A 12,590-nucleotide genomic window follows, 5' to 3' on the forward strand; every position below is an offset into this window, starting at 1 on the left:
AAAGAGAGTCGAATTAATGTAGTTTAAAGAGATCTGCCCTTAGAATCAGGGCTTCTTGGGTTCAGATCTCACCTCTAAGATGGACTGGCTGTCTGACACAAGTAACTTAACCTTTTGGTGTTCTAGGTAACTGTAAATTGCTAAGTATTTACCACCAATCAGTAGTGATTACCTTGGGAATTCCTTACATTTATAAACATAAATATGATCCAAAAATGGAAAAAAAATTCATTTTTGTTGTTACTGTTAAAGAGAAAACAAGTTTTAGCAGGTGGCAAAAATGAGGAGGAAAAGAAGTAGAGATGGGGTGAGACAGTAAGAACACAAAAAGCTTAATGCCTGTTTCCCTGTGAACTAGAGAAAGCATAACAGCTCAGATGCTCTGAGTAAATGGCCCTAGAATTAAGCATGCTTTAGCTCTAATGTTTCAAAACTGTTTTAATTGCCAGTTTCTTTACATTAATTTGAATTACTCGAATTTCATATGATTTTATTATTAAGGTAAAATTAAATAGAAAATGACAAATTTTTAATGAAGGCCTTTTCTTTTTCTCTAGGCAAATAGAGGCTAATTCTTTCCCTCACATTACTAGAATTTTAATCCCCCACTCACCCAAGAAGCAACATCACTACAAAAATGGAGCCTAGAAAAATGGTTGGAAAAGTGGCTTCACAATATGGCATTTAAAATAGTGGTAACTATTGTTATATAATCGAGGAGCCAGAGATATACAGATTTTGTTTATTATTTGAATTTTTAACTTTCTAGGACTTAAGATTCATAGTGGGTTCATCTACAAAATACTGAACTATTATACTGGTAACAATTATATCAATGTAAGATAGCGTTCATCTTTCAAAGAAAGTTTTCCTTGTTAATTTGAAAGTGATAAAAAGGAATCCTTGGTTGAGTAAATACAAACTAGTATATTAATAGCAAGGTAGTGATGCAATTTAATTTTTTTCAAGAATCCCACTCCAATTACAAAGTGTTTGGGAGTTTCCTAATGAGTATATGAAGGACTCATTTGCTCTTTTTTATCCTGTGCCTTTCCAAAACTCAAGCCCAATTTTTAAGTGAACATTTCTCATTTTATCCATAAAAACACATTTCAGTTCTATCCAGGGAGGTTGCTAATGCATTATGCAAAAGTCAGAATTTCTCCTAGCCTGAGAAGATAGTCTGTAACATATTCCTTAAATTATCTGTAGGTTGTATATATAACAAGGAATTCTTCCTAACAGGTTACATGGCACCTAGTTGTCACCTAGTAAAGCTTCACATTAAGAGGTGAAAACTAGGCTCCTAGGTGAAAAGAGAGTGCTATTTCACCAACTGCAGTTTGAAAGAATTCAGTTACCATCTTAGATAGAGGACTCACTTTCTGAATGCAGTCCCTTTAGCCAAGTGGAATCTCCAGAAAAGATCTCTGAATGGGCATATATCCAAAACCTCCTCACTTTGCCAGCTGTTGTAAAATAGCCAAAAGCTTATTTTAATGTTTGCAAGAGCTTACATTTCCTATTAGCATTCAATGAGAAATTCAGAAGAATTAAAAGCTCAGCTTCTTTTTATTATGTGATAGAAGATTTATTTTCTGCTTGTGCTAGATGCTCAAGTATCAAACATAATTCATACATTTTGTCATTCTTAGATAACTACATGAGTCCTTCCAAATGTTGAAAATAGTATGAGGACCTCAATGTTTTTATTCCTTCCTTACTCTCATTAACTAAAGCATAATGCCTAGGCAGCTCATTAAGTTTCTTTTATTGAAATACATTGCAGGTATGCATTTATATGGAAACTCAAATTTTGAAACCTGCAGTTCAAAAAAATTGAATCATAACTTTTTTGCCTTTTAAATTTTTATCTAAATATTTTGATCCAAATTAACATAATTAATGCTATTATGATGTACACTTTATCTGAGAATCTGATGTCTCTCAAATAGCCAAATGGTGACTATTTTTAAAAAGGAGGCTTTAGCAGCAAAGAGATTATCTGTGCATCTTGAGACTGAGAATATATATGTCAGCATATCAATGTGTTGCTGGTATTTAGACCTCAGATTCTATCAGAGAAAACACACACCAGCTCCCAAAATACTTGATACTTTATCTAGTATTTTAACTTGGGAGGACTTATCTAAGAAGTATTTAATGTATAGATTAACTTCATTCCTTGTCCAAGCTTATTCCTAGTTTCCCTCTTTCTGCAAGTTAATCTCCCTTATTCATTTTTTCATTTACAATTCACACTTACATCAGATGCCAAAGTCAATTTATTTCCTTGACAAGAAAAATCTATAAAACCAGAGCTTGTATGTTCAGCACCAAGCAGGTCCTTCTCTAACATAATAATAATGGTAATTACAATAACAACAATAATAATAACAATAACAACAATAAATAATAATAGTATCTTTACTACTACTAATAACAATAACTTGCCTAAATCACACAGTTATTAAGTGTCTGAGACTACATTTAAATTGAAGTCTTCCTGACTACAGGATGAGCACTCCATTCATTGTGTCATATAGCTCTACCCTGGTTTTTGCTTTGTTTCTAATTTCCAAATCTGTGACTTAAATCTTCATTCCAATGGATGAGTCTCTAGCTTATCACCTTCCCCTGCCCTCTTCCTATGTCTGAGTCCCTACCTTTCTACTCAGCTCAGTATTCTAGTTTTCCTGGATCTGAAGTTTTCTCTTATTTTTGCTTATCCTCCTAGGGAATGAGATAGTTCCCTTAATTCTAACCCTTATAGGTGGATGCCATAATATTTTAGTATAGTTTTCCAGAAGCCTACTATTCGTCATTGTTATCTGTCATAATATTAGGAATGTGCATATGATGCCTACAAGTGAATTTCTTTAATTCTGGCAATGTTTCCTTGGGCTGGACTCCCCTCACACACCCCTCACCCCCAACCCCATGCTGAATACTCTGCCCCTTGACTGAGAAATTCTCCTCTTGCCTATTTTGGGTAATTCCTTTATCATTCCCTTTTTCATTTGATATCATTCCTATTCTTTCTCCCCATAAACATCCATAGACCTGAGCACTTAAATTCCTTTAATCTTGAAAATAATAAGACATAGAATCACCTTCTTGCATTTCTAGGTGCCTGCTATTTAAATAAATAGGACCTTACAAGAAAAATTCTCTTGTTATCTCACATCTCTTTATCCATGTGAAAGAATTTGGGTAGAGGTTGCAGGCAAAATAATCTTAAACTCTCTAAAGGTAATCGAAAGCATTATCATTTTACCTCCTTTTACTACCATAAAGTTACACTCTTATTATACCTCCTTGCATCATGAAGGTGATCTTCGTTTCTTGAAAGCTTGCATAGTATAATCTCTGGTAGATTCATGCTTAAAAAATACTTGAAAATAACTCTAGGAATAGATTATTTTTCAAGGATGAAATGAGTACAGATAGCCTCATTACCAATAGAGTGGCCACATGGTGATAAATTCTTTGTTCAGGGAAACCAATGAAAAAAACAAACAAAATTGGTTTTCAGTTCTGAGACCTCCCATTCTTTCAGGGAAAATGGCAGAGTAGTAAAAAAGGAAGCAGAAAACATTAGGAATCAACAATTTTTAGACTATCTCTAAACTATAATTTGAATATTTCAATCCTAAGTATGATAGGCTTGTCCAGCATCCAGGGAATAGGTATAATATTGAAAGCAGGGATTCATAACTGTCATCTCTTTATTGCCAAAATTGAAACTAGACTGCATCTAATTCCAATCACCATGCACTTTGATACTCAACTATTTCTGTGTGAAAGTAAGACTATACAAGAATGGGATTATATATATAAGAAAACATGGATAAAGAAGAAGGCATCATAAAGACCAAAGTCTTATGTAAATTTCATGCTTTTCCATCATGAACACTTACTTAAAAAAAAAGAAGTGCTAAGCACTGAATATGATGAGCATTAAATAAAATAAAATAAAAATTATTAAAAATAGATTATATATTAACATATAAGAAAGGATTCATTGTTATGTCATCCTTATGGCAATTTTTTGCATTATAACAACATTGAATTATGAGAGTATATATGTATATATATGCATATTTCTATTGGTGTGTATATATATAATGTACACATAAAAAATAGAAGAAAAAAATGAGAAAAAAGTTATGGCATATAATTAAAACAATTGAATTTTGAATCATTTAAATAAGTAATCATTAGTGACAATTGTTAATGGGCACCAAAATTGTCATTAACATCCATTTAGCCAATATAAATCAGTTGTCATAAAAGGGACTCTAAAAGTCAGCAAACATTTGATTAATCAGAGAGAAACAGCAGCCAAAGATGACACAAGTTTAAAATATGAACTCGTTTGTCATATTTTAAGAAGAAGGATAATGGATTATATAAGGACTTTCACCTCATAAAGCAAAGAGAAGCAGTGGAGGATAAAACTACTTTAAAGAAAGTGTAGCAGAAGACCCACCTCAACATATTCAATTTAGGAGCATTCAAAAATTTTACTGGAAAATAAGACAATGAAAAAATGATAAAAAAATCTGAAATAATTTTTGTGACAATATGTTCTCCCTATCACAGATAATAGAGTCACTACACTTGAAAGTAAGACATACTTATTAGATTCATATACATGGACATTAAAAAGTATCTTTCCCATTCATCCTGTATCATGCAACCAGACAAAGCTGCATGAAAGCACCATAGCTCAACTTATTTCCTGGCTCTGAACTTTTATTTTTCCCCTTTTGCTCATAGTATAAAATCCAGGCTCTTTAGACCTCTATAACCTGGTCACTATAATGATCGAACTTTATCTGCTACTACTCTTTAGTGAATCTGTTTGATTGCCTACTTATCAACATGTCAAAATTTTGATAGTTACAAATGAAATGTAGCTCAGGCTATTTCTTTGAGAAATGTAGAAACATGATTTACCTAATTTTACCATGTAAGTTAGTGGTTGATGGCAATAGAAATCTCTGAATCATGGACCAGTTGTTTTTCCATGACATCATGCTGACCCTTATAATATTCAGCACTGATTTAAGGGATTTTTATTAAATTTATAAGGTTTTAAGAGAGATTTTTCATGATGAGGCAGATAGAGGGTCCTCCCCAGAGTTGGAGCTAAATTTGTCTTGCCTTTTGGGCATACTAGCTATATCATTTCAGACAAGTTATTTAAACTTTAAACATTCCAATTATAGTTTTAAGACTACAATTTTAGAACGGTTTCTGTTAGGCATTAGTGGAGACATTTTTCTTACCAGGAGTTCCCAATATCAATGAAGTCAGAGGTCTGAAACTCTCTCTAACCTCCCCAAATTTCAAAACATTGTTAGGATATGAGCTGAATATGGAAGGATGGATACTGTCTCTTCAATCTAATACTGAACCCACATGCATGTGTCTATAGAAAGATAGCTAAATACATTTAGGGCATCAACAATTCAGTTTTGCATTGTATTTTTCTTCTGCTGTTTTGTGTTTGTGTCTGTGTGTGTGTTTGTGTGTGTACATATGTGTATGTACATAATATATGTACATATGTATATAATGTATGTGTATATATATACACAATATATATTAAAACCTTTTTCAAGGTTTTAATTATCATATCCTTGTACTTGGTCTCCATATTTCTATTTTCATCTCCAAATTCTCCCCAGAACTTCAGCCTCGTATTTTCAGCTTCCTGCTTGATATTTCCACTAGGATGGCTTTCTAGCAGCTCAAAATGAAGATTTCCAATATTGAACTCATTAATATCTTAATTATAATAATATTAATCCCTACAAAAGTTTGCCCTGCAGCCCCTTTTTCATGGTAGCATCACGTTGCTGCCAGTTAACTCAGGCTTGTAGCATTCTAGTTATTACTGTCTCCTCCTCTTCTCTATCCTGTACACTTAAGGGATCGACAAGTGTTCTTCATTCTAGATCTGGACTCTGTGTCCCTTTCTTCTCTCAGTTCTTCTCCTCAGGTCCACATCTCTTCTTTCTTCTGACTGTAAGAGTTTTCTTATCACTAGCTGTTTTCTTTTCAAAAAGATCATTCAAATCATCGCCTGATTTAAAAACCTTCAGTGACTCCATTTTGCATCACAATAAAATGTATACTCCTAATCCTTATATTCATTGTGCTTCCCCATTTTGACTGAAACCTTCCTTTCTAGCCTTAGTTCTCACCACTCCACTTCATGTGCTCTATATAATACTTTCCTATGTTCTTTCCTTTAAGTTTATTCCTGCACTTACATCATCCTTCATGTTTAAAATTAACTTCCTTTTTTCATCCCAATTTTAACCTGATGCAGTCATAATGCATGTGTGTTTGTAGATGTGTTTGTAGGTGGGAAGGCAGGATTAGAATTTCATCCCTATTTATGCCGACTTCTTCCACAGATGCAGAATAGTAATTATCAGTAATTTAGAGTTGTCTTCATTATTGCCTGGATTATGAATTTCCATATACATGCTTATGTATATGTGCCCATATATATGTGTGTATGTATATGTATACTTCCAGTCAAGTAGCATTTAAAAAAAAATTCTTATGCACCAGGCATTCTACTGAGCACTGAAAATACAAAAACCCACAGCAAAAACTCTAGGAGCTCATGATCTAATGGAGGAGATAACGTGTAACCAGCTGCAAAAACAAGATTTAGGAAAAGTTGAGAATGGTATAACTGAAGGAATGTTTTAAGATTAAGGAATACAGAGAAAGGCTTCTTATAGATGGGGAGACTTTAGCTAAGATTTTGAAGGAAATGGGGCAGCTTAAAAATATGGAATGAAAAAACTGAATGTTTCCTCTGAATTATTCATCCTCTAACAGGGGGTGATATAGAACAAAGCATTTGAAAATATTGTGTTACTAGAAACAAGTATATATAATCTAAAATATAAAAATGTTAATTTTTATTAGAAATAAATACATAAACTCTTCAATGAGAAAATATATTAATATATTAATATTATATTATATGTATCTGCATGCATATATATAAAATTTTAAGTCCAGTAGCAAATGCTATTTAAATCTGTGGACATTTGGCTTTTATTATGAATTGTGACATTATTATATACATAACAAATAAAGTAAGGCATCATCTATATCATTAGTGCTATTGAACTTGTTGATGAATGCCAGGCACCTGATATCAGTTCATATAGCCAGACTATCAAATCAATACATAAACTTGGCAAACCAAGAGAAATATTTGCTATTTGAGGACTAGAGAACTGTGACAAACATCCACTTTAAAATAACAGCATGGTTAAAAATCCAATAATAAATATGGATTATTCTCAAGAAAATCATAAAAGTAACTCCATGCAATCTCTTCCTTATGAGAGAGTCTTAAATAAATCTGCTGTGGTGGAACTAATGAAGATATGACCTCTCTGCCTGTACTAGTGTGCACCTTTCCACTTTAAGATAAGCTTTGTCAGTTGCTGTTTAAAGATACAATCTGAGAAATAGATTATATTAGGTAAGGACTTGAGTCCTAAAGTTTACTTTAAAAAACTCCTATCATTTCTTTTGGAAAATGGTTATACGTAGAAAAGAATTTAAAACTGGTGGCATTTTAGAAACATCGGTCAGCACCAATTCCTGTGAAAAGAATGTAATGTCATTTTACTTTCCAGATTTAAGATGAGAGAAATCTGACCAATAAGATAATTAAGCCCTGAGCTTCCTTGAGAAAAGTTCTGAAGAAAAAATTGACAAGCTTTCCTAATCCACAGAGGAAACTTAATTCAGTGTTCAGTTCTTATCAGTGTCTAGAGAGCACTGAGGTCTTCACATTTGGTGTGGTTGGAGGTCTGACCTTGCTTGTTTCTAGCTGATTTATAATGTTGGAAAAAAGCCCAATGGTATTGAAATGGAAAGCAATCATTGCTACATCAGTCTGTGAGATTAAATTTAGGAGAAGAGCCCAAGTGCTGGAGCAGAAGAAAGAATTTGCTAGGAAATGTGAGATTTAAGGATGTTTGACTATATATCACTGTACTAGATAATGCAGTGGATAGACAACCCAGCTCTGGAGTCAGGAAGGTCCAAGTTCAAATCTGGCTTCAAACACTTACTATTTGTGTGACCCTGGGCAAATCACTTAACTCTGCTTGCTTTAGTCTCCTCATCTGTAAAATTAGCTGGAGGAAGAATTGCCAGACCATACCAGTATCTCCGAGATAACCCCAAATGGGGTGGATCATGAAGACTCAGACATGCCTGAAATGATTAAACCTTAGCAATGGTGATTTCTCCCTGAAAAACTTCTTGAATCTTATACACTGGTTTGGAGGTAAGGTATGAGGGCAGGAGAAATTAATGTAAGCAAAGAAATTGGAAGACTTTATGTTTTCTACTGTGAGACTGGACAGTGTTGTTAGTCCTGATTTTCAGTATGTGAACCCCAAAAATAGAGAGACTGGAATAAAGTAAAATGCTTTGTTCAAAGCCTTGAATTTGGTCTAGGAGATTGTATGGCCCCAAACTAATTGTTTTATCTGTAGGCATAGAAGTAGACCAAGCTCTGATGTGGACAACAGAGTATTGCCAATAAATCTTTGAGAGTTCATTATTATCCAACAAAATTATTGCTCACTAGATTCGAAATAACAAATCTGTGGCCTTGACATTTAATCAGAGCAAGAAACACATTTATTGAATCTCATATTCAAAATTATTACTTCAGTAAATCACCAATTAAATCATGCTTTTATCCCCCTCTTTTTCCAACAAAGTAAAATTCAACATGTATATTATCTTTCATTTAACCACCCCCTTCCCTACTCTTTGTACTATACATACTGGTCCCATTTCCTAAAAATATATACTTTGACAATTTAATCAACAGAAGTGGTTCTAATATAATGTTCCAAAGACCATTCCTTATTCAACATAAACACCTCTATTTAATTATGTCATTTTATGTACATACCTGAATATATATGGTATATATAATTTGTGCATATTTATGCGTGATTTACTTGCATACATATATACATAGAAGAGAGAAAAATATTCAAAAGAATAAAATATCAAATTTATCCATAGTTCATTCAGTTATTTTGTACAGAAAATGTATAATAAATAGTTTCTATGTACAAGACACTGTGCTGGAGGCTGGAGGTACAAAGACAAAAATTAAGCAGCCCTTACCAGTCAAAAAACTAACTTCCTACTTGGGTGAATTCTACACGTACAGTCAAAATAAAGTACAAAAAAAGTAATTTGTGGTCTGTGCAAAGTCAGCATCAGGAAAAGCCTTTTTCAGGAAGTGGCAGTGAGCTAAATATGATAAATCTTGAGGGAAACTCAGGATTCTAAGAGATGGAAGCTTAGGAGAGTTGGGAATAATATATGCAAAAGCAAGGGAAGAGGCAAGAAATGAAATGACATGCATAAGGAACAGCAAGTAGGTGACCATTTTGGCTGAAATGGAGAATGCATGAGGAGGAGAAATGGAAAATATACCTAAAATGACAGCTTGGAGCCAACCTTAGATGGATTCTTGGTGAATGATATGGAAGTAGCAAAACCTTCTTCAGTCATAGTTACAGAATGATTTTTGAATATTCATAATTTACCAAAGGAATTTTCAAAGGGAATCCCTACTTGTGCTTGTTCTTTCTTTATCATTATATTTGCTCAGATATATTTGTGGATGATTCACTTCCATAAGGCATACATTCAAAATAATTAAACATTACTTTAAAAAACCTTATTCTAATTGTTCTTTATTTAAAAGCATCAGCACAAAAAATTAAAAAAATAAGACAAAATAAAACCAAAAAACCCTTCTTTCTATGTTGTACCCAGAGAGACTAATTGCATGTAAGTATTATCTATTCAGCAGAAACTAAAAATCACAGAGTAGTTTAACTTTGCTTCTACTTGCTTAATGGAAACTTTGATTGTTTTACTAGGATTTACATCCAGAGTAATTGTTTTGCATTTTAATATAGAAAGAAGTAGATTGAATAAATGCATAGCATATTAGAAATGCTATTAAGCAAATGATTCTATGTGGTACTGTTGAATGAATGTTTTGCTTTTCTGTTCTAACAAAACACAAATTTCCCCCAATTATTTTAGAATTGATTGCTCTATATTGTTGCCCAAGGAAATGCCAAAAAAAAAACATTGTGTGTTCATTCCATTTCTTTAGTATGATTAAATTGAACAGCAGATTAATTTAGTTATGCTCACAAAAGGTGAGGCACTATTTTTTTTAAGTCAAGACTTCAGGGAATATTTATCTATACTATGAATATATCAGATTTTGGCTCATTGATATTTATTATTTTTGATATTTATACACACACACATATATATGTATATATGTGTGTGTGTATGTCTAATACACATACCAACATAAATATACATAAACACACATATATAGTGTCTATTTAAAGCTTTGATCTAGGGAACAATGGCCTCTCTTCACTGACTATTTAGAGTGGGAAGATCTCAGACTCAGGTCAAGCAGTGAATCAAAAGAAATTATAAAATTTGGAGTCCTGGGATTGAGGATGAAATCCTAAATCTGCCATTTATGCTGGGAAAGGACCAGACATGAGTGAACCTCAGTTTTTTATCTGCAAAAGGAGAGAATTGGATTTAACATCTAAAACCCTTTGAACACTAAATATATGGTCCTGTAATCATCGAATATAAGGCTCTCTGAGGTCTCTGAAAGGAAGATGAGCCCTGGAGAGGTTTACTCAAGGTAACATAGCTAGTTATTGCTAGGCTAGGACTAGAATGAAGAAGTTCTCATTTTAGACCAGGTTCTTCTAAGTGTTCTTTTGTTTTGCTTTATAATCTTTTAAAAGCAGAGCTGTCATTTCATCAGTAAAAGGAGTGTCTGGTGAAGAACTTCCTTCAACTTTGTAATTTTATCATTACTCTAGAGCAGCACAATTCTCCCCCATAGAAACCTGCAACCTCAGTGTCATTCACTCATAAAGCCACTCCCTGATTATTAACTGGGATAATTCCACAGTACTTTAACTGGTCTCCCTGACTGAAGCCTCATCTCACGCCACTCCTCCTATTCACTTAGACTACTTTGCACCCTCACCATCCCTCCAATTCCCTGGTTTTCTTCAATTCTCAGCTCAAACCCCACCTTCTTTAGAAAGCTTTTCCTGGCTCCCTCAGTGGCTTACACCATTGACTTTCAGATCATTATACTGTATGTTTCTTCTGTATGCTTATTGAGATGTTATCTTTCCAATTAGGATAAGCAATCTTTGAGACCAGACACCGGGATTTTGTTATTTTAGTTGCTATTTTTTGGTGGGGTTGGGGATGTCTTTCTTTGTATACCCCATCCTTAGCATGGTGTCGAGTACATAGCTTAATAAATGCTTATTGATTGACTACTTATTGTTTAGAGAGTTGCCAAGAACATTGAGAGTTTAAGAGATATGTGGGAAGTTGAACAATTGGTATCCATAAGAGGCTCAACATGAAAACTGGTCTTCCTGAGCCCATGATTGATTCCCCATCCACTAAGAGAAAAATCTCATTTCCATTGTGCATCTTCCTACTTAAGTGAAAAGACACTAAATGGAAGATTTTTTAAAAATCCTTAAAATATTATTAAGTTATTATTTATTATATCAGTGATAGAAATAGATAGCATATTTACCCAAAAAACATTATATTTGAGAAGATTAGACATTTGTCGTTGTTGTAAAATGATTCAGCTTTTCAATAATCTTTACATACCTGAATCACATATTCACTATTCCATTTTCATATTTGAAACTTTTTCTAATTATATATTTATTGCTCCACATTTTTTTACTTCCAAAATTTTTACCATACATCATCTCACTTTCCTCCAGCAAGAAGTAATGTTTAAGTATTTTGTTTCCTCTTTTATACGACACATTTGAAACAGAAGGTCAATATGTTATTTTGTCCATCATTTATCTACCTGTTTATCTCAGATCTGTGACTTCATTGTCATAGGAACTCTTGGTATGGCAACTTCTTCTACTAGTACAGATTACCAACTCAGTCATAACCAACCTCTGGTGACTATTATTGAGCACTTAGAGATTACTTGCATTGTCCTTGATTACACAGTATTTTAGAGGCGAGGCTTGAATTCAGACCTTCCAAAATCCAAGACTGGTCCTCCATCCATCCTTCTCTCCTCCCCTTGTGCCATACTTTCACTTTAGAGTAATAAATATATTTCTCCAAGTCACAAAGGAAGATATCGACAATGTGAAGTTCGTATTCTGTTTTCCAGCCCACTGTTCTCTCTGATAGACTGTGTTATCAGCTACTGTGGGATGTGTGTCTACTTATAAATTTGATTTATTTTCAAACATAATTACTATCATCTCAAATGAGCTCTTAGCAAGTCATATGCTTAGGCTCTTTATATTACTTCATAGTTTTTCTAATGAGTGTTTTCCGGGTTTGATTCTCAGTGTGTATAACAATGGTAAGCGGGTGAGCATGTTATATCTGAAACAACTACAAAAACACCAAACCTTAGACTCAGTGAGCATCAAGAACACTGGGCT

This window comes from Gracilinanus agilis, chromosome 5 (assembly GCF_016433145.1).
Source record: "Gracilinanus agilis isolate LMUSP501 chromosome 5, AgileGrace, whole genome shotgun sequence".
Classification (NCBI taxonomy): domain Eukaryota; kingdom Metazoa; phylum Chordata; class Mammalia; order Didelphimorphia; family Didelphidae; genus Gracilinanus; species Gracilinanus agilis.